Source organism: Loxodonta africana, chromosome 2 (assembly GCF_030014295.1).
Source record: "Loxodonta africana isolate mLoxAfr1 chromosome 2, mLoxAfr1.hap2, whole genome shotgun sequence".
Taxonomy (NCBI): domain Eukaryota; kingdom Metazoa; phylum Chordata; class Mammalia; order Proboscidea; family Elephantidae; genus Loxodonta; species Loxodonta africana.
The window spans coordinates 191,230,407-191,253,760 of record NC_087343.1 but is presented as its reverse complement, the minus strand read 5'-3'; the positions used below and the strand labels follow the sequence as shown (position 1 = coordinate 191,253,760).

The following is a 23,354-nucleotide window of genomic DNA, read 5'->3' as shown; positions in this document are numbered from 1 at the left end:
AGCTGGTGGGTTCAAACCGTCAACCTTTTGGTTAGTTCCCCTTGTCTGGCACATAAAAAAAAAAAAAAAAATTTTTTTTGATGCTAATTAAATGCTTGCCAAATGAATGAATCAATACACAAATAAATGTTCTATAACATATTAACATATTAATATCACATGAAAGTAAAACTTTGCTGCAGAAAATGAAACAGGCTGCTCAGCCATACCTTGAACAGCACCTGAGCCAATTTTTCCCTTCTTCTTTCTTCTTTCTCTTCTTTCCCTCCCCTAGCCCATCCCTGCCTCCAAGCAAGATCCTGATGTTAGCTCCCCAAATGGTTAAGTGTGAACCAATGTTTCATCTAAGACTGTGGAAAACAAGTGATATTGATCTAAGCCTGTCAAATTGGACAAAGGATTACGCCAGCCACCCCCTGAGCAGATGGGATAATGGCAGGAAAAGATCAACATATGTGAGATATGACCACTGAAACCAAATAGAAGAAGGAGAATGCACATTCCACAAGTCCCTAAAACTTATGGCCCCTTTTCCCTTAAAAACCAGAGCTGACCTGTAGTTGGAGAGACAGACGACTTTAGGAGGATATCATTCCCCTCTGTCTCCGTATACCGGTATATCTAATAAAGTTTTTGCTACCCACCTCACCCCTATCTCAAGAATTGGCTGTTTGCAGCAGGTGGCTCTAACTCGTGAAATTGCAGTAATAATAACTCAGAAATGATTGTAGCATACATCCACAGAGAACTGCTAGAAGTTCAAGTCAGATCCAGAAGAGGATGTGGAATGAAGGATATCTTTGCCAATGTCAAATGGATTCTACCTGAAAGCAGAAAATGTCAGAAAGATGTATACCTGCGTTTTATTGACTATGCAAATTATGGATAACATTGCAAAGAATGAGAATTCCAGAACACTTAATTGAGAAACCTGTATGTAGTCCAAGAGTTAGTTGTTTGAAAAGGACAAGTGGATACTGTGTGGTTTAAAGTCAGGAAAGGTGTGCGTCAGTGTTATATCCTTTTACCATACCTATTTAATCTGTATGCTGAGCAAATAATCTGAGAAACTGGACTATAGGAAGAAAAATGCATCATCAGGATTGGAGGAAGACTCATTAATGACCTTCGACATGCACATGACACAACCTTGCTTGATGAAAATGAAGAGGACTTAAAGCACTTACCGATGAAGATCAAAGACCACAGCCTTCAGTACGGATTACGCTTCAGCATAAGGAAAACAAAAATCCTCACAACTGAGCCAATAAGCAACATCAAGATAAACACAGAAAAGAATGAAGTTGTCAAGGATTTCATTTTACTTGGATCCACAATCAACACCCATGGAATTAGCAGTCAGGAAATCAGATGATTCCATTGGGCAAATCTGCTGCAAAAGACCTCTTTAAAGTGTTGAAAAGCAAAGATATCACTTTGAGGACTGTCATGGATTGAGTTATGTTGCCCCAAAAACATGTGTATCAGTTTGGTTGGGCCATGATTCCCGGTATTGTGTGATTTTCCTGTGTGTTGTAAATTCTGCCTCTATGATTTAATGAGGGAGGATGAGCAGTGGTTGTATTAGTGACGCAGGACTCAGTCTACAAGATTGGATTGTGTCTTGAGGCAATCTCTCGAGATATGAAAGAGAGAAGCGAGCAGAGAAACGGGGGAACCTCTTACCACCAAGAAAGCAGTGCCAGGAGCACAGAGCATCCTTTGGGCCCAGGGTCCCTGAGCAAGGACGCTCATAATCTGGGAAGATTGATAAGAAGGCTGACAGAGAGAGAAAGCCTTTCCCTGGAGTTGATACCCTGAATTCGGACTTCTAGCCACTTTACTGTGAGGAAATAAATGTCTCTCTGTTAAAGCCATCTGCTTGTAGTGTTTCTGTTACAGCAGCACTAGATAACTAAGACAGAATAGTTATCTAGTTTGGAGTGGGGTGCTGCTCTAACAGATATCTAAAATGTGGAAGTAGTTTTGAAACTGTGAATGGTTAGAGAACCAGCAGCAGCAGAGAGTCTGTAGTGGCAGAGAAGCAGCAGTAGCAGAGAACCAACAGCAGCAGAACCAGGAGACCAGCACGAGACAGCATTAGAGCCAGCCCTCAGAGCAAGAAAGATGAGTGCCTGTGTGCAGGAGGCTTTCTGGTAGAATAGGGTGCCTCCAGGCACTTATTGGTGGAGCTACAGAGCTTTGGAACACTTGGCAGATGTGGGTGTGAGGCCTGAGGAGCCTAGAGGCCAAGAAACCAGGAAACAGAAGCTGAAGAGACCAGGAACACAAGAAGCCAAGCTGCCTCAGTCTCAAAAGGAATGGCCATGACTTCAGAGGTTTCAAAGGAGTTTATAAGGGTGGAATTGCCACTCAGGTGGACAAGGGAGAGGAGTTGCTGTCCCAGTGGGCCTGGAAGGCAGAGTTGGAGCCCAGGGCCGAGGGGCCTCCACTCAGAATCCGGAGAGTGTGGCCAATACCTAGAGTCTGGAGGGTAGGGCCGTCGTGTAAATCGTCTCAGAGAACAAAGAATTATTTTCAAAGCCTTGAAAGCTAACGTAATGTGTTCTGCTGACTTGCTTGGTGCCTGTTACCCCTTCTTTTCCTCTCAGTTTCTCCCATTTGTAATGGAAATGTCTAGCTCCGCCTGTTCTGCCATTGTGCCTTTGGAAGCAGATAACTTGTATTCTGGATTCCACAGATGAAGAGGAATTTTTGGATTTTAGACTTGGAGTTAAGACTTTTCCTATGATATGATAGGCTGAATATGTTTTGCACGTTGCAAGGATGTGATTTTGCGGGGGGGGCAAAGGGTGGAATGTCATGGATCGAATTATGTCCCCCAAAAATGTGTGTATCAGTTTGGCTGGGCCATGATTCCTGGCATTTGTGATTTTCCTATATGTTGTAAATTCTGCCTCTATGATGTTAATGAGGGAGGATGAGCAGCAGCTGTCTTAGTGAGGCAGGACTCAATCTACAAGACTGGACTGTGTCTTGAGGTAATCTCTTGAGATATAAAAGAGAGAAGCGAGCAGAGAGACAGGGGGACCTCATACCACCAAGAAAGCAGTGCCAGGAGCAGAGCGTGTCCTTTGGACCTGGGGTCCCTGTGCAAGGAAGCTCATAGTCCAGGGGAAGATTGATGAGAAGGTTGACAAAGAAAGCCTTCTCCTGGAGTTGACACCCTGAATTTGGACTTTTAGCCTACTTTACTGTGAGAAAATAAACTTCTCCTTGTTAAAGCTATCCACTTGTGGTATTTCTGTTATAGAAGCACAAGATAAATAAGACAAGGACTAAGGTGTGCCTGACTCAAGCCATGATCTTTTCAGTTGCCTCATATGCATGCTAAAGCTGGACAATGAATAAAGAAGACTAAAAAGAATTGATGCCTTTAAATTATGGCGTTGGAGAGGTATATTGAATATACCATGGGCTGCCAGAAGAATGAACAAATCTGTCTTGGAAGTACAACCAGAATTCTCCTTAGAAGCAAGGATGGCGAGACTGTCTCACATACTTTGAACATGTTATTGAAACCCCGCTCCACCACAGCTTCCCCCACCATTCTTCCTTTGTCATCCTTGCAACCTGTGATCTCTAGCCAGGGTTTGTATTTGGCGCCAGATCTTTGTGCATGCCTGGGCCAGGATCTTGGCATGTGCGCAGATCTGGAGAATTGTGTCCTTACCTGACCCTGGACCCGAGCATCTCTGGAGGGGAAGATATTCTCTGGGACACAGCACTACCCACCCGAACCCCTTTGCAAAGTGAGAGGTCCCACAACACAGACTTCCTATGAAAAGTGACCCAGCATGACTCAGCACCTGGATCTCCAAATCTGGGCATGAGAGGCCTCGGGGTGTAGGGTTTCAGGCGCCAATCCCTGCCCCCTGGGGACTCAAAGGCATAAAAACTCCCCCATCCCCTCAGGAGTGTGTGGTCTTTTGGCTGCTACGCTCAACGTTGCTCGTTGTCTGAGCAGACAATAAATTACCAGTTTGTTTCCCTTGCAATTGGCATCCATCTTATTTCAGTCAGCTAATAGAACAGGACAAGAACCCATGGAATTCAGTTACATTGTCAGGAGAGATGAGTCCCTGGAGAAGGACATCATGCTTGGTAAAGTAGGGGGTCATTGAAAAAGTAGAATACTCTCAGTAAGATGGATTGACATAGTGACTGCAACAATGGGCTCAAGCATAACAGTAACTGTATGCATGGTGCATGACCAGGCAGTGTTTCATTCTGTTGCACATAGGATCCCTGTGAGTCGGAACCAACTCAATGACACCTAACAACAATAACAATAGCATAGAATGTTCCCTGAATTCAAATATTCATTTCCCTCCACCCCTTTCTTCCAAACACGTCACTGAAAGTTGTTTTAAGCAAAGGAATGACCGAGTCATATTTGTTTTTCTGTAATGGGAGACTGGTTTGGGTTCCATGGGTGTGGTTGGCTCAGCTGTGGTCTGGATGAAGAGAGATTAAAAAATAAAAATCCTCTGTTGGCTCAGAGAGTGTAATCTCGGCCTCATTCCAGGTAGGCCTCTGAACAAACAACTCTTCTTTCTTGCTTTAATAAAGTTTCCTTACCCCCTGTTGTTGGTGTTGTCATCAGTTTCTGTCGAGTCAATTCTGACTCCTGGCAGCCCCATATGTGTCAGAATAGAACTGCACCCCATAGGGTTTTCATGGCTGTGACATTTCAGAAACAGATTGCAAGCCTGTCTTTCTAGGCACCTTTGTGTGGGTTTGAACTGCCAACCTTTCAGCTAGTTGTCCAGGGCTTACCCATCTGTGCCACCCAGGTGCTCCTTGGAACCTCCTAGAAGACATTCATTCATTCACTCAACCATTGTACATATATTCACTGAATACCTCCTTATGAATGGTACTCTGGATGTAGAAATGAACATGATAGGATCCTGCTTTGAAGTAGGGGAAGAGGTAAGTTAAAGTGTGGTGACATTACAAAACACCAGGAAGAGGGGTACCAGTTTCTTGTGCTGATGCAGTTTTGTGTGGTAAGTGTATAATAACGGCAGCATCAGAGGTTCTGGGACTCCAAAGCAGGGGGCGGGGTGTCCCCTAATTCCACTCATGGAGATGAATTGGTCTGAATTCTTTCACTTGACCGTAACAGAAATAATCTGACGTCAATCAACCTGGATGGAGGAAAAAAAAAAGTCCAGAGTTAGATCTGAGTTTTAGGCATAGTTGAATCCAGGCACTTGAATAACTGCACCAGAAATCTGTTTCTTACCATGCCTAAACCCATCTTCCTTCTGGTATCACCTCAAGGCAGGCATTCCACTTAAGCTGGCAAAAATGGTCTCCAGCAGCTTGAGGTTGATGTTTTCCCCCTCAGCAGCAACTCCAGCAGATAAAGATCACTTCTTTCTTGAAATCTCCAGCAAAGGCCTGTGGGCTGGTCCTCAAGGCCCTGGCTTAGATTATAACTCTGAATTGTGGCTCCAGGGGAATACAGTGTGATGATTGCATGGAGCCAATCTTACCCTATGCACACAGACTCATATGCGGCAAGGGTGGTTCCCTAAAGAAAAGTTAGGGCAACATTGCCAAAGGAATAATGGTTTTAGTCTCCCTCCATTGAGCGAGCTCTTTCTTATAGTAGGATGCCAACTAACAAGCATAGAGGGAATGATAGAATTAGAAAATCACCATTTGACAATCATCGTAGTAATTGGTTCAGGCAAGAATCATGAATGATTATTTAAACTAGTGGGTAAAAATCTGATAAGAATAAGGTATGTAAGTAGTCTCAAAACACCTTCCCCACCTATACTGCCCTTAGACCAAGGCACGTGGGCTCTGATCAACCTGCACCTCAGGATATTTTGCTCTTCAGACTGCCTTCTTGGAAATTTTTTAAGTTCCCTTCTGAAGCCTGCATTTGGCTGGGGTCTGCTGTGCCATCCAAGTGAGAGCCCCAGTCCCTGTTTTTTTCCTTTGAGGGCACTTACAGACCTCCTTTCCCTCCCATGCACATGAGATTGATCAGATATTCTAATTCTAGGATTTGTACCAATGGGGCTATGCTGGAGTTGGGCCCCTTCCTGTTCCCAGGAGAGTGACCTAGTAAGTGGATGGCTCCTGATAACTGACACATTTCTACTGTAGGATCACATAAGATTGGGCTGCCAGAATAGTCACAGAATGCTGATTTGGGGTGACTTAAATTATAGAGTCCTTGGATAGTGAAAACAGTTAAGGCTCTCGGCTGCTAGCTGAAAGGGTTGAGGTTTGAGTCCACCCAGAGGTACCTCAGAAGAAAGGCATGGTGATCTACTTCTAAAAAATCAGCCATTGAAAATCCTGTGGAGCACAGCTCTACTCTGGCACACACGGGGTCTTCATGTGTTGAAATTGACTCCATGGCAACTGGATTAAAAAAAAAAATGTTCATGCAGACAGGGTCTCTCAGTGAATATTTGCCTGGGGTTTTGCACACCCTAGCAGTTCACTTCTCCAAAAAATATTTATTAATTAACTTTAAATGGAGAACACTGGCAGACACCACCATGATCAAATGACAACAATTAAAGTCACCAATAATTGGACATAGCAACATCATGTGCTTTCTGATATGATGCGCTGAGAAGATAAAACACCACTTCTGCAATATTTCTGCCCGAAGGGAAACATAAAACAGCCTGAAAGTGGGGAACATTCTACAAAGTAATTGGCCTGTTATCTTCAAAAGTGTCAATGTCACGAAAGACCAGGAAAGACTGAGTAAAGGAGACTGTCTTAGGCTGGGTTCTTTAGAGAAGCAAAACCAGTAAAGAGTATAAATATAGAGAGAGATTTATACCAAGGAAATGGCTCATGCAGTTGTAGAGGCTGTAACGTCCCAAGTCCATCGGTCAGGCTGGAGGCTTCTCCTGATTCACATAGCCGCAGGGGCTGGTGAACCCAAGATCGGCCAGAGAGCAAGGCTGTTGCTCACAGGCTGCAAAGATCGATGAGTCCCAAGATTGGCAGGCAAGACCACAGGTAAGCTGTTAGCTGAAGTTCCAAGAACCAGAGGTCAGATGAACAGGAGCCATCTGCAGGATCCAGAGCGAACCAAAGCCTATAGGACTTGCCAGGATGTCCACTCATACCTGATGCAGGACACACGCCCAAGGAAACTTCCTATTAATTGATTGAGTACTTACAGCAGATCCCATCATGGGGTGATCACATTATATAAAATCTTGATATGGAAATGATCACAACATTATGCAACTGCCAAACCACGAGAATCATGACCCAGCCAAGTTGACACACAACCTTAACAATCACAGAGACCAATAAGACGTGACAAATAAATGCAACATATGATCCTGAATTAGATACTGGACCCTTAAGGAACTGGGAAGAAATTTTTATATGTTTCTTTGTCCGGGTATAAAAGATATTACTGGAACCATCCGTGAAATTGAGTGGGATCCATGAATTTGATGGTAGTATTGTATCAATAAATGGAGAAAAATTGAAGTCAATTTCATTCTACTTGGATCAACAGTCAACATCCATGGAAGCAACTGTCAAGAAATCAAACGTCATATTACACTAGGCAAATCTGCTGAAAAAGACTTCTTTAAAGTTTTAAAAAGCAAAGATGTCAGTTTGACGTCTAAGGTGCGTCTGACCCAAGCCATAGTCTTTTGTTTTTATTAAATGATCCCCTTATTAAAATATTTTCTTTAGTAGTTCTTAGTTAGCTGGGCATTCCACCGCACCACTGTTGATGTCGTCTATGATGTCATGAGGGTGGCGGCCATCAATATTGCCGCCCACAGGCTAGGCAGTCCCCAGGTTCTCTTTAATAGTTCCGGAGAGTTCTCTGACTAAAGATCCATGTTGCATCTGATGGGCAATGCTGATAACCTCATCAAAAGTGATATTTCCACTCTGCTTAATGTTTTTCTGCTTCTTTCTGTTTCTGGGTGGCTCCTTGAAGGCTTTGATGATCAGGGCAGAGGCAGAGGGCACCACCTCAGTCTGGGCCTGTCTGTTCCAAATGGTTAGTTTCACCATAATCCTTAGTCTTTTCCAGTCACTAGTTTCCTTGGCAATGTCATCAACAACCTTTTTTGGAGACTGACCCAGGAGGCTGATCTTGGGGCCAGAGCAGATGTGGCACAGATTTCCCCATTGGTGCACTTTAGGTACACAACTTTGATCTTGCTGGGGTCAAACTTGGATGGCATGGCAGAGGCAGCTGATGCTGGATGAACCCACATGAGGAATGACAGAAGAAAGTTGCACCTAGGCCTCCTCCAAACCAAAGGCCGAGATCCAAGCCATGGTCTTTTCAATTGCCTTATATGTCTGCAAAAGTTGAATAATAAAAGATAGGAAAAGAATCCATGCATTCAAACTATGGTGATTGTGAAGAACATTGAACATACCATGGGCTGCCAAAAGAGTAAACAAATCAATCTTAAAAGCAATGCAACCAGAAGTTTCTTAGAAATAAGATGGTGAGACTTCGACTTACTTACTTCGGACACATCATCAGGAAAGACAAATTGCTGGAAAAGGGCATCATATTTTGTAAAGTAGATGGCCAACGAAAATGAGGGAAACCCTCAATGAGACTGACTAACATAGTAGCTACAAGAATGGACTCAAACATACCAATAATCATGAAGATGGTGCAGGATGGTTCATTCTGTTATAAGTAAGGGAGCCATGAGTCAGAGCCGACTCAATAGCACTTAACAACGACAATTGTTAATTTCCTATTCGGGCAAGCATACCATGGCTTTGTAAGAGAAGGCCCTTTTTGTAGGAAATACACAATGATGTGTTTATGGGTAAAGGGGTATCATGTCTGCAAATATGATAAGGCAGATGTGATAAAATATTAACATTTGGGGAACCTGGGTAAGGACCCTGGTGGCACAGTGGTTAAGAGCTCAGGCTGCTAACCAAAAGGCTGGCGCTTCAAATCCACCATCTGCTTCTTAGAAACAACATGGAGTATTTCTGCCCTGTCCTAGAAGTTGAAACCAACTCGACTGCAACGGATTTTGTTTTTTTGTTTTTCTTCTTCCTTGTTTGCTGTCTTCAAGTTTCCTTCTTGGAAACTTGTTGGCTTCGATGGTGTGACATTCTTTTCTTTCTTTCCTTTTTTCCCATTAGCATAATTCTTGTGTGTGTGTGCATGTAAATTAGGTGAAAGTTTACAGAGCAAATTAGTTTCTCATGAAACAGTTAATACATAAATTGTTTTGTGACATTGGTTGCCAACCCTGTGATGTGTCAACACTCTCACCTAGATTCCCTGTTGCCATTTGTCCAGTTTTCCTGTCCTTTGCTGCCTTCTCGTCTTTGATTTTGCACTAATCTTGTGCGCATAATTGATCTATAAACCACATCCCTCATGTATGTTATTGTTGGCCCCATAGGCCTTGTCTAATCTTTGGCTGAAGGGTGAACCTCAGAAGTGACTTCAGTACTGAGTTAAAAAGGTGTCCAGGGGCTATACTTTCGGGGTTTCTCCAGTCTTTGTCAGACCAGCCTGATCTTTTTGTGTGTGTGAATTTGACTTTTGTTTTACATTTTTCTCTCTCAGTGATCCCTGCCAGAGCAGTTGGTGGTGGTAGCTGAGCACCATATAATTGTTCTGGGCTCAGTCTGGTAGAGGCTGTGGTAATGGTGGTCCATGAGTCCTTTGTACTCATCTTTTTTGGTCTTTTTCATTCTCCTTTGTTCCAGCTGGAATGGGGCCAGTAGATATATCTTAGATGGACACTTGCAGGCTTTTAAGACCCCAGGCACTACTCACCATATTCAGAGGTAGAACATTTTCTTTATAGGCTATGTTTATTGTTGCTGGGTAGAAACCCCAGATTCTGCTTGGCGCGACTTATTACAGCCAATAAACAAGAGGCCAATGTGGGAGAGAAGAAAGGTGCCTTTATTTCATCTTTCAAGGAAAGGAGTAATTGGGGATGTTGCCTCCAAGACTGTGTGCAGGCTGCTTGCGGAGGCGGGCTTTTATAGAGGCCAGACAAGGAAATGTACATTCATCATGAATATTCAGGATTGACCTTCACAAGGCTCTCAGGGCTTGGGGATGACTGCATTTTCTCTAGACAAGTATTCGGTCTCCCAGGATGGAAGAAGAGGTAGGATTTTTTTTTTTCATTAGCGTGTTGTCTCCACCCAGAGGTGGGGTGCTTACACATATTTCGCATTTAATGAGTTAATAGGTCACTTGAAGTGTTAAGATGGTGTGGAAAACCTGCTAAAACTGGTAGAGGCCCGCTGTGGTTGTTTTGTGGTTATCTTGTCAAGGACAATTTCGGAAGAACGTGTGGCCTATTCTGCTCTGTGTAGGATAAACCAGAGCAGGTGTCTCTTAGAAGGGGTGGGCTCTGAGGCTGCCTGCCTCATTACGCCAGCTGAGCTAAATGTCCCCTGAGACCATGGTCCCAGCCCTCAGCCCAGTAGCTTCGTCTCTCAGCACGTTTAGATGTGTCTGTGAAGCTTCTATGACTTTGCCCTGGTCCAGCTGTGCTAACTTCCCCAGTATTGTGTACTGTCTTTGGGTTTTGTTTTTTTGGGGGGTGAAATATGCAGGAATTCTTTCTAAAAGTCTGAAATGTTTTCCAAACTGAAAAGTAGAAGTAATCAGAGTGAAATGGGCAAGATGCAGACAATGACAATATGGCAGGAGTCTAAAGGGGGCAGCCACCATTTAGCTTTGCCATTTATAAATGTGGATCCTCATTTGTCAGACCTTTTGGTTCTTTCACAAGCCAGAAACCTGCATTTTTATGTGAGCTCCCTGGATTTTTAAATGTTAACAACTAATGTTAAAACGATATATAGCTCAAACCAAAAACCACACATACACACAAAAAGAACATGTCTGCAGTGAATTGGGCATTGCGGCCCTGGTGTGTGACCTCAGGGATACAAGTACACTGTTCCAAGTGTCTCTTACTGAGTAGTAGACAAATCACTCTGAAAAATCACTTTATTATTTCTTAGATTTCTGCTGGTCAAGGATTCGGAAAGGCTCAGCCGGATGGTTCTCACTGAAGATCTCTTATGTGGTTGTAGACCATGGCTAGAGCTGAAACAGTAGGAGCTGGGGCAACTGGGGGCTGGCCAGGCAGCTCTCTACCTTCATGTATTCTCAGTGCCTTTTCATTTGTCTCTCAGGACAGACTAGTTTGGACTTCCTCATAGCATGGCAGCATGAGCACAGCCTGAGGGCAATCGGGCTGTTTACATGGTGGCAGAAGTCTTCAAGTATTCCAGAAGCAAAGTGGAAGCTGCATTGCCTTCTCCGACCAGCTATGGAAGACATACTGCATCACCTCTCCATAATCTATTGGTCAAACCAGTCAAAAAAGCTCACCCAACTTCAAGGGACAGTGACAAAGACCCCACCTCTTGATGGGAGGAATATCAAAGAATTTGCTGATCTATTTTTACACTGCCACACCTGCCCTTCCTCTCCAACCCTGAGCACCTGCTAAGTATTGGACACTGTCTGAGCTGGGGGTAACGCTGAGGGCGTTCTTCACCTTTTCTCCCACACTCCCCTATGCCGGTGTCCTCTTTTCACTGAGAGATGATAAAGGTAGAAGTGCTTGGAAAGTTAAAAATCACTACGCTCATGTAAGGCCTTTGAGGGGTGATTAGAGGTCCAAGTAGCTAATTTTTCATGCTTGTAAATCTTGTCTCTTTTGGAGCCTGGAACCATGGTACCTCCCTTTTGTAACATTCTGTGTCTGGCAAAATTCCAGGTACACAATGGGTGCTCAGGTGATGTTAGTTGAACAAATAAGCACATATGTGAAGTTGGGATGTGTGTCCCCCTTTTGCCCCAGTGCCAAACTCTATACCCACACAGGATGCGTGCATGTATGAGTATACGAATGTGTGTATGTGTGTGTGTGCACACAGTGCTCCTGTTTTATACTGAGTATCCAGATGCTCCTCATTCCTCTGCAGGAAACTACTTGGTCGCGCCAGCCTCTGGGAGCCCAACTTTCCAACACTTTCCATGCACATGAGAAAATCTCAGTTCTTTGGACCATTTCTCTGATCCTCACCTCCTTCGTCCTGCATGAGTCCTCACTTTGTTTCTGAACCCAGATAAGTCTGTTGTTAGTTGCCGTTGATGCAGCTCCAACTCATGGTGACCCCGCTCACAAAAGAATGAAACGTTCCTGGTCCTGTGCCATCTTCACGATTGTTGGTATGCTCAAGTCCACTGTTGTGCCGCTGTATATTTTGAGTGCCTTCCAACATGGGGTACTCATCTTCCAGCACTACGTCAGACAATATTCTGTTGTGATCCATAGGATTTTCACTGGCTAATTCTCAGAAGTAGATCACCAGGTCTTTCTAGTCTGTCTTACTCTGGAAGTTCTGCTGAAACCTGTCCAGCGTGGGTGACCCTGCTCATATTTGAAATGCCGGTGGTATATCTTCCAGCATCGCAGTAACATGCAAGCCACGACAGTACGGACAAACTGACAGATGGGTGGTGGCAGATAAGTCTAAGAATGTCTAATTTCACTTCCAAGGTGCAGTTCAGCCTTGTTGTTGTTGTTAGGTGCCATTGAGTCCGTTCCAACTCATAGCGACCCCTATGTACCACAGAATGAAATACTGCCTGGTCCTGCACCATGCTCACAATCATTATGCTTGAGCCCGTTGTTGTAGCCACTGCATCAATCCATCTTATTGAGTGTCTTCCTCTTTTCCACTGACCCTGTACTTTATGAAGCATGATGTCCTTCTCCAAGTGAGACAGGGAAGAGATCAGCCTGGTTAAATTAAATAAGGGCTACATTTCGAGGCCCTGTGTGCTCGACCAGCTATAATTAAATAGTCTCTGAATCTAAACCAAGTGCAGACCACCATATAATTTTTGCTGCTGGCACCCAAAAACTACTTGTGATTAACAAACTAGGTGCTTAAACAGAATAAGGGGCTACATTTCAAGGCCCTGTGTGCTTGACCAACTATAAATTACTGATAATCCTTCTGAGTTGTTTTTCGAGGCCGCACCAGCTGCAGAGCATGTGCAGTAAAGATCAATGTGGCCTATGAATGACTTTCCACATGAGACAAACATGGACAGGGATCCCTCGCTGGAGCTTGAACCAAGGTCCGGAGGTATCATGCATGTACAACATCCCAGAATAAGTCTTGTTCGACACCCCGGCAGCCTTTGTGACAGACTCCATCTTGGTTCCAGCAACCTCTGTGAGGAAGACCATCTTGAATCCTAACGGCACACACATTTGATTTTCATAATCCCTCCCCTTTTCCTGGAAATCTCCACCCGTCTAATGAATAAAGATAATGCCTTTTTCCCACCTAAAAACTTTTATACACCCTAGGGAATCCTTTGTCCCGAGAAAGACTGGAGGCTAGCTTAGGTGGAAACCCCTCTCCTTCCCTCCCTCAAGAGCCTTTTACTCTGTACCTAATAAACCTTTGTTCGTGTGGAAACTCTGAGCCTCTTCTGGTCATTCTTGGTCAGAAGAAGGACAGAACCTAAGCAGGGCTTAGTCTCAAGCTGGGAAGCCTTGCCCAGTAACACAGGGACTGATCCCTCCTGAAAACATATTCAAAGTATGTAAGGTGCAGTCTCACCATCCTTGCTTCTAAAAAGCATTCTGGTTGTGCTTCTTCCAAGACAGATTTGTTCATTCTTTTGGCAGTCCATGGTATATTCAATATTCTTTGCCAACACAGCTAGTGAAAGGCATCAATTCTTCTGTCTTCCTTATTTATCATTCAGCTTTCACATGCACATGATGTGATTGAAAATACCATGGCTTTGGTCAGGCACACTTTAGTCTTCAAGGTGACATCTTTGCTTTTCAGCACTTTTTTTTTTTTAATAATTTTTATTGTGCTTTAAGTGAAAGTTTACAAATCAAGTCAGTCTGTCACATATAAGCTTATATACACCTTACTCCATACTCCCACTTACTCTCCCCCTAAGGAGTCAGCCTGCTCCCTCCTTCCAGTCTCTCCTTTCGTGACCGTTTTGCCAGTTTCTAACCCTTTCTACCCTCTCATCTCCCCTGCAGACAGGAGACACCAACACAGTCTCAAGTGTCCACCTGATACAAATAGCTCACTTTTCATCAGCATCTCTCTCCAACCCATTGTCTAGTTCCTTCCATGTCTGATGAGTTGTCTTCGAGAATGGTTTCTGTCCTGGGCCAACAGAAGTTTTGGGGACCATGGCCGCCGGGATTCTTCTAGTCTCAGTCAGACCATTAAGTCTGGTCTTTTTATGAGAATTTGGGGTCTGCATCCCACTGTTCTCCTGCTCCCTCAGGGATTCTCTGTTGTGCTCCCTGTTACGGCAGTCATTGGTTGTGGCCAGGCACCATCTAGTTCTTCTGGTCTTAGGATGATGTAAGTCTCTGGTTCATGTGGCCCTTTCTGTCTCTTGGGCTCATAGTTATCGTGTGAGCTTGGTGTTTTTCATTCTCCTTTGATCCAGGTGGGTTGAGACTGATTGATGCATCTTAGATGGCCGCCTGTTAGCATTTAAGACCCCAGACGCCACACTTCAAAGTGGGATGCAGAATGTTTTCATAATAGAGTTTATTATGCCAATTGACTTAGAAGTCCCCTTAAGCCATAGTCCCCAAACCCCAGCCCTTGCTCCGCTGACCTTCAAAGCATTCAGTTTATCCCGGAAACTTCTTTGCTTTTGGTTCAGTCCAGCTGAGCTGACCTTCCCTGTATCGAGCATTGTCCTTCCCTTCACCTAAAGTAGTTCTTATCTACCAACTAATCAGTAAACAACCCTCTCCCACTCTCCCTCCCTTCCCCCACTCGTAACCACAAAAGAATGTGTTCTTCTCAGTTTATACTATTTCTCAAGAACTTATAATAGTGGTCTTGTACAGTATTTGTCCTTTTGCATCTGACTAATTTCACTCAGCATAATGCCTTCCACGTTATGAAATGTTTCACAGATTCGTCACTGTTCTTTATCGATGCGTAGTATTCCATTGTGTGAATATACCATCATTTATTTAACCATTCATCTATTGATGGACACCTTGGTTGCTTCCAGCTTTTTGCTATTGTAAACAGTGCAGCAATAAACATGGGTGTGCATATATCTGTTCGTGTAAAGGCTCTTATTTCTCTAGGGTATATTCCGAGGAGTGGGATTTCTGGGATGTATGGTAGTTCTATTTCTAACTTTTTAAGAAAACGCCAGATAGGTTTCCAAAGTGGTTGTACCATTTTACATTCCCACCAGCAGTGTATAAGAGTTCCAATCTCTCCGCAGCCTCTCCAACATTTATTATTTTGTGATTTTGAATCAATGCCAGCCTTGTTGGAGTGAGATGGAATCTCATCGTAGTTTTAATTTGCATTTCTCTAATGGCTAATGATCGAGAGCATTTTCTCATTTATCTGTTAGCTGCCTGAATATGTTCTTTAGTGAAGTGCATGTTCATATCCTTTCTCCACTTTTTGATTGGGTTGTTTGTCTTTTTGTGGTTGAGTTTTAACAGAATCATATAGATTTTAGAGATCAGGCGCTGATCGGAGATGTCATAGCTGAAAATTTTTTCCCAATCTGTAGGTGGTCTTTTTACTCTTTTGGTGAAGTCTTTAGATGAGCATAGGTGTTTGATTTTTAGGAGCTCCCAGTTATCTGGTTTCTCTTTGTCATTTTTGGTAATGTTTTGTATTCTGTTTATGCCTTGTATTAGGGCTCCTAACGTTGTCCCTGTTTTTTCTTCCATGATCTTTATCGTTTTAGTCCTTATGTTTAGGTCTTTGATCCACTTGGAGTTAGTTTTTGTGCATGGTGTGAGGTATGGGTCCTGTTTCATTTTTTTGCAAATGGATATCCCGTTATGCCAGCACCATTTGTTAAAAAAACTATCTTTTCCCCAATTAACTGACTTTGGTCCTTTGTCAAATATCAGCTGCTCATATGTGGATGGATTTATATCTGGGTTCTCAGTTCTGTTCCATTGGTCTATGTGCCTGTTGTTGTACCAGTACCAGGCTGTTTTGACTACTGTGGCTGTATAATATGTTCTAAAATCAGGTAGAGTGAGGCCTCCCACTTTCTTCTTCTTTTTCAGTAATGCTTTACTTATCAGGAGCTTCTTCCCCTTCCATATGAAGTTGGTGATTTGTTTCTCTATCACATTAAAAAATGTCATTGGAATTTGGATCAGAAGTGCACGATATGTATAGATGGCTTTTGGTAGAATAGACATTTTTACTATGTTAAGTCTTCCTATCCATGAGCAAGGTATGTTTTTCCACTTATGTAGGTCCTTTTTAGTTTCTTGCACTAGTACTTTGTAGTTTTCTTTGTATAGCTCTTTTACATCTTTGGTAAGATTTATTCCTAAGTATTTTATCTTCTTGGGGGCTACTGTGAATGGTATTGATTTGGTGATTTCCTCTTCGATGTTCTTTTTGTTGATGTAGAGGAATCCACGTGATTTTTGTATGTTTATCTTATAACCTAAAACTCTGCCAAACTCTTTTATTAGTTTCAGTAGTTTTCTGGAGGATTCTTTAGGGTTTTCTGTGTATAAGATCATGTCATCTGCAAATAGAGATAATTTTACTTCCTCCTTGCCAATCCGGTTGCCCTTTATTTCTTTGTCTAGCCTAATTGCTCTGGCTAGGACCTCTAGCACAATGTTGAATAAGAGCGGTGATAAAGGGCATCCTTGTCTGGCTCCCGTTCTCAAGGGAAACGCTTTTAGACTCTCTCCATTTAGAGTGATGTTGGCTGTTGGCTTTGTATAGACGCCCTTTATTATGTTGAGGAATTTTCCTTCAATTCCTATTTTGCTGAGAGTTTTTATCATGAATGGGTGTTGGACTTTGTCAAATGCCTTTTCTGCATCAATTGATAAGATCATGTGGTTTTTGTCTTTTGTTTTATTTATGTGGTGGATTACATTAATGGTTTTTCTGATATTAAACCAGCCTTGCATACCTGGTATAAATCCCACTTGGTCATGGTGGATTATTTTTTTGATATGTTGTTGAATTCTATTGGCTAGAATTTTGTTGAGGATTTTTGCATCTGTGTTCATGAGAGATATAGGTCTGCAATTTTCTTTTTTTGTGATGTCTTTACCTGGTTTTGGTATGAGGGATATGGTGGCTTCATAGAATGAGTTAGGTAGTATTCCATCATTTTCAATATTTCAGCACTTTTTAAAGAGGTCCTTTGCAGTAGATTTGCCCGATGCAAGGTGTCTTTTGATTCCTCAAGTGCTGCTTCCGTGGGTGTTGATTGCGGATCCAAGTAAAATGAAATCCTTGACAACTTGTCTTCACCCCATTTATCATGATGTTGCTTATTGATCCAGTTGTGAGGATTTTTGTTTTCTTTATGTTGAGGTGTAATCCATCCTGAAGGCTGTGGTCTTTGATCAGCCTTGGGTCTTGTTAAAGACCTACTTGCCTGACCTTTCCCCCCATGACACATTAAGCATTCACCAAGGCCTCTGCTCTGTGAGGCCACATGAGGTAACAGTGAGAACAAACTTTGGACTATGCTGGACCTGTCTTTCAACCCCGCTCCCCCATTCACCAGGTTGTGTGACCCTGGACATGTTGCTGAACCAGCCTGTGCCTCATTTTGCTCCTTGGTAAGCAGGGGTTTGTAATGCCCATATGGTAATGTTAAGTAACTTGGCATAGGTCCAGAGCTTAGTATACACTTGGACACATAGCATATATGCAAGAAAATGGTGGTTTGCCCACACTCTCCTATTCTGAAGGGAGCTTTCAGGAGGGGGTTTGCAAAGGTATAGCATTTGGCCAGCACAAGTAGTGGACATTTGGTTCAAACAGATAGTGGGCATCTGGCCTGCACAAGGTGTGGGTATATTATCCACACTTTTCAAGCTCACCAGCTTAAGTTTTCTCACCCACAGAGTGTTAGCTACCGCCTCTCTAAGTTGGCTTTCACAGGTTGCCGTGATCCAGCTACACCTGTTCACCTTTTTCATCTCTTTCTGACCTGAAGTTCACCTGAACCCTTTTCTCCACTGTCTCAGGCTGTTGAGGCTGGGAGGGGCCCTGTTCTGCTGTCCTGCCTCCATTCCTCCCCTTCCAGAGAGGGGCTGGGGAGGGATTTGGCCACCTGACTCATTCTGGGCTCCTCAGCTCCATTCTTGGCTGGATCTACAGAGCTTGGGGAGGACTTTGTGCAGCCCAAGTGTGAGCATGTGTCATGGTGCATGGGCGTCACTGTGTGCTGGCAGCACTGACGTCCAGGGGCAGGTGAGTCTGGCCTGCTGGCTGATGACTGTGCTATGCTTCCTCGGGGTGGGGTGGGGGGGCAGTGACGGGTTGGATGTCAAACTGAGCATGACTATGAGGAGGAAACAGAAAAGGTCTTTCTTCTCTGAGAGAAAAAGGAGACTCTGGCCCCAAGACCTTGGTGATTCTGAGTTCCATGTCACTGTAGTAAGTCACTTCACCTCCTTGACCCTCAACTTCTTCATCTGTAAAATGGGCATAAAAATGTCTTCTCCCAGGGATCTGTGAGGATTAAAGGTCATTCATTCATTCATTTCCAAGTTAATGACATAGCAGTGAACAGGACAGAAACTCCCTTTGGATACAAGTGCTTACAAAAAAACTCAAAAAACAAAAAACCAAACCCTTTGCCATCGAGTCAATTTTGACTCATAGCAACCCTATAGGACAGAGTAGAACTGCCCCATAGAGTTTCCAAGGAGCACCTGGTAGATTCGAACTGCCGACCTTTTGGTTAGCCGCTGTAGCATTTAACCAGTATGCCACCAGGGTTTCCTACAAGTGCTTAGTAATCTGTAAATAATACCTCCAGTTGCTGTGTAGTGTGTGTCAGAATAGAACCCTGCTCCTTAGGGTTTAGTGGCTGATTTTTCAGAAGTGGATCGCTAGGCCTTTCTTCTAAGGCACGTGTGGGTGGACTCAAACCTCCAGCCTTTTGGTTAGCAGCTGAACATGTTTACCATTTGTACTACCTACCAAACAACCAAAAAAGCCATTGTCATCAAGTTGATTCCAACTCATAGTGGCCTAATAGGACAGAGTAGAACTGCCCCATAGGGTTTCCAAGGAGCGGCTGGTGGATTTGAACTGTAGGCCTTTTGGTTAGCAGCTGTAGGTCTTAACCACTGTGCCACCAGGGTTCCATCACCCAGGGACTCCATAAATAAAAATACCCGTTGCCATCGAGTCAATTCCGACTCATAGTGACCAAATAAGCCCAACAATAATACATTCCAGGTGTCTCCAGCCATATCTACATTTTCCAAATGACCAGATGAAAAACTGACTCATTTTAACCTCAAGAGCACACAACTAGAGATGGGGTCCAGAATTTAAGAGAAAGCTTTGGGGTCATAACTCAGAATTCTAAGCCTAGCTCAGTTGATCCCTGTCTGGGTCACCATTGGGGTGCCCCATTTCCCACTCTAGCCTCAGTTTCCTTCTCAGCAAAGTGGAGATGGTGCCCACTTTATGAGTTGATAGCAGGTGAAGTGTTTATTCTGTGATCATATCATAGTCACCCACTACTCTATCAGATTCTAGCTGAATCTCGAGTCATGTCCCCTCTCTGAGTCTCACAACCTTATTGGACAGAACAAACACCAAAGCCCCTCCATTCCAGCCTGTTTACACTTTCTTGTCCTTCTTTACAAAATAACTACATTTTTTTTGCAGACTCTCAACTTGACTTCTACGTGAATTAATTCAAGAAACAGTCATTGAGCCCAGGAAGTGTTTAGGTGGAATGTATACAGACATCAGCTGTATCCTCCTCTTCAAAAGAGTAATGTTCATATTTAGAATCATCGAAAGATCATTACTTTTTCCTCCGTGCCTCCCCAAATCATATAGTCAGCAAAACCTCTGGTTCGGTGCAGTGAATTGCTTAATATGGTCCTTATAGCCATACCCTTGTAACTCCCACCAAATGTCTGAGTGGGACTGTGAAAATAAGGTGCTTCTGACCCACCAAGGACATTGGATAGTTTGCTAATAATGTAAACGAGGTGCATGGCACCCTTGTAGGGGTACTACCATACAAATAAGATATAGGGAACCCTAACGAGGGGATTAGTCAGTTTTGCCATCCTGCTAAGCTTAAAAGAAAGTCAATCCCAGAGCAGAGGGGGGATCTGACTACCACAAAGAAGAAGAGGTGGGAGTGGAGCGTGTCCTTTGGACCCGGGATCCCTGTGCTGAGACCCTCTTAGACCCAGGAGACACAGAGAAAGAGCTGTAACACTGAAGATAGTGAGATGGCAAGAAGCAGTGGCAGAAAAATGGGGGCAGCAGAGGCAACAACCAGGAGATTGGCAGCAGACTGGCAGGAGACAGCACAGTGAGCTTCCTGTCCCACAGAGTGAGAGAGCTGAGTGCCTTTGGGCCAAGGCTTACTGGCAGAGTGTGATGCCTCAGGACAGTTACTGACAGAGCTAAAGGAGCTTTGTAATATTTGCTGGCACAGGACTGAGACCAAGGGCCAGAGAGAAGCATGTCTGCAGGCATGGCTGAGAAGAGCTTGTCTGGATCAAAGAACTGTATCCCGAGGGCTCCTCAACCTGAATTGTAACCTGTTACTTCCCTAATAAATCCCATGATCGTGAGTATTGCCTGTGAGTTCTGTGTGGCTATTTGCAACAAATCATCAAACTCAGCAGAGAAATAGAGAGTGTTGAGGGAGGGATGGCTGGTGACAGAATTGGTAAAAAGGTTGGAGGGTGGAGGCATGTCTGACCTCTGTCTCATAGGAATCAGCCTTGGGCTGTTGATCTTGATTCTCCTTCCTCCTTGTGAAGTTAGAGGAGGTCAGATGCCCCGCCCCACCATTCTTATACTTCTGGCCTAAATCAAAGTTGTCAAAATAGAATTAGCTTTGTTGAAATTTATTTTTTTGTAAGTATCAATTAATTGTTTAATTAAAGCAATACTAATTATTTAACTTTAAAAAGTAACATATGAAAGATATTCAAACAGGAAAATGGGTTCACAATGGAAAGCGAAGCTTCTCTCGCACTCCTGGTAAAGGCCACCACCACTGATGGCTTCTTTCATTAGACTGGGCTTTTTCACGTGCCAGGGCTACTCCGGAATTTCTTCGCAACATCAATGAAGACAGGCATTGCTCCACTTTTCCAGCCAGAAGCCTGAAGGCAGAGGGAGAATTGGAGCTTTTCCAAGGAGTTGAGAATCCATCAGAAGGCAGGAGGGAAGGCAGCTTCCTTAGGGCCCCTTCTGAGGACAGAGTACAGTTGCTCATGGGTCTCCAGGGACAGCAAAGCCTTGAGGTCAGGGGTCTGCTGAGAGAGACCTTTAACCCACTTCCGAGAGATCAACTGACCCTGTCAGAGAAGGACTTCTACAAATATTTATTGAGTGACGAATACAGACCAGAAATAGTTCTGGCTTTAGACTGTGGTTGGAATTAGGTGAATTAGGAAATGGAACTGGGAAAACACTGAATCTTACTTGTGTAAGAGAGCAAACGGGAGAGAACATTTACTGAGCACCTACTCTGTCATAAGCTGTTGGGCTATTTTGAAACTAATTTTTAAATACACAAGGAATGTAGGAATATATTTCCTTGTAGAAACTGAAAACTTTACAAAAGCCAAAAACGAAACCAGTCACTGTCAAGCTGACTCCAAGTCATGGCAACCTCATGTGTGTCGTGGTAGAACCATGCTCCATAGGGTTTTCAAAAGCTGAATTTTTGGAAGTAGATCTCCAGGCCTTTCTTTCGAAGTGCCTCTGGGTGGACTCAAACCTCCAACATTTGGATTAACAGCCTAGTGTGTTAACTATTTGCACCACCCAGGACTCCTGAAAACTTTACAGATAAGGCTAAATCCTCCTTTGATCTCCAGCTTCCATCTTGGTTTCCTCCCGTGTCCCCAGTGGTAACCCCAATTTTCAATTTGGTGTGAATCCTTCAAACTTTTTCTATCCATTTTTACACATATGTATTTTGTTTTATTTTTTAAGATTAATATTCTTCTGCCACTTGATTTTTGTATTAACAGTATAGCTGGAAGATTCTTTTTAGGCTACGCATTCCTTACACATACGCCAAGGGCTCCCACATGACGTGTGGTGTTTCACTGAATACTCGTATCATCCTGAGAACTGGGTATTGCTCTTCTTATTTTACAGATGAGCAAACGGAGGCTGAGAGAATGTGACTAAGCCACAGCTAGTGCCGAGTGGAGTAGGATTCAGATGTGCACTTGTCTCTCTCCAAGACTAGACCGCACCTGCCCTTTACCTAATCTGCCTGTGGTTTGTAGTCCAAGTTTCCTTTGGCTCATGCAAGTAATATCCTTGTCTGGGCCCTTTAAATGATCATGACACAAGCGACACGTTGGCCACCTCCATCACCCGTTAAAAATACCTCCACAGCAGGTGACAGATGAGCTGAAGGGGAACAGGGTTGGGCCAGCGCAAGAGGAGAGGGTGCGGCTCTCCACGATAGCTGATGAAGAGGATGCAGTGGGACTTCCAGAGACAGGTGGTGTCTGGCAGGGTTAGAACCAGATGGCTGTTGGCCTTGAATACAAACGTACAGAATGTGGACATTTTGCATGGATGGGAGGATGCCAGGGGAAGCTTCAGAAGCATGGAGACTGTTAGTCTGTGCTTTCAGAAGAGAACTTCCTGCCAAGGACTGTTCACAGTATGGGGAACCTGTCAGCATTTATGAGGCACAGGAGGATAATGAGAATAAAAGTAATTCATGTTTTTGAGCAGTTGCTATGCACAAGGCACTGTTCCAAGCCAAAAAAACCCTCCATGGCTCCCTGAAGCCCAAGGGACAGAGTCTAAGCCCCTTCATCCGCTAAAAAAGGACTTCTAGGTATGGCTTCTGTTAACTTTTCCAGCCTCCTCTGGCCGGGCCCTGCCTCTTGGTCCATGTTCCAGAAAAAACAAACTTCTTACAGTTCCTTTTGTACCATGCACTTTTCTCCTCTGTGCCTTTGCTCACACAGTCCTTGCATGGAAGGCCCTCTCCTCAATCCAAACCCTCTTTGCCTGTTGTTGTTGTTACCTACCCTTGAGTCAGCTCCAACTCCTGGTGACCCCACGTATAACAGAATGAAATGTTGCTCGGTCCCATGCCGTCTTCATGACCTTTGGTATGTTTGGGTCCTCTTTGCCTAGTTTAAGAAAATTCATTATTTGAGACTTGATACAAGAAAAACCCACAGCTAACATCATACTCATTGGAGAGAAACTGAGAGCTTTCCCATTAAGATCAGGAACAAGACAGGGATGACCACTCTCACCACTCCTATTCA

General features: G+C 43.8%; 1 pseudogene; it reads right to left on the bottom strand.

Moving 5' to 3' along the window:
• Positions 1-7,731: 7,731 nt before the first annotated feature.
• On the bottom strand, positions 7,732-8,228 carry LOC111751746 (large ribosomal subunit protein uL11-like; annotated as a pseudogene).
• Positions 8,229-23,354: the final 15,126 nt, after the last annotated feature.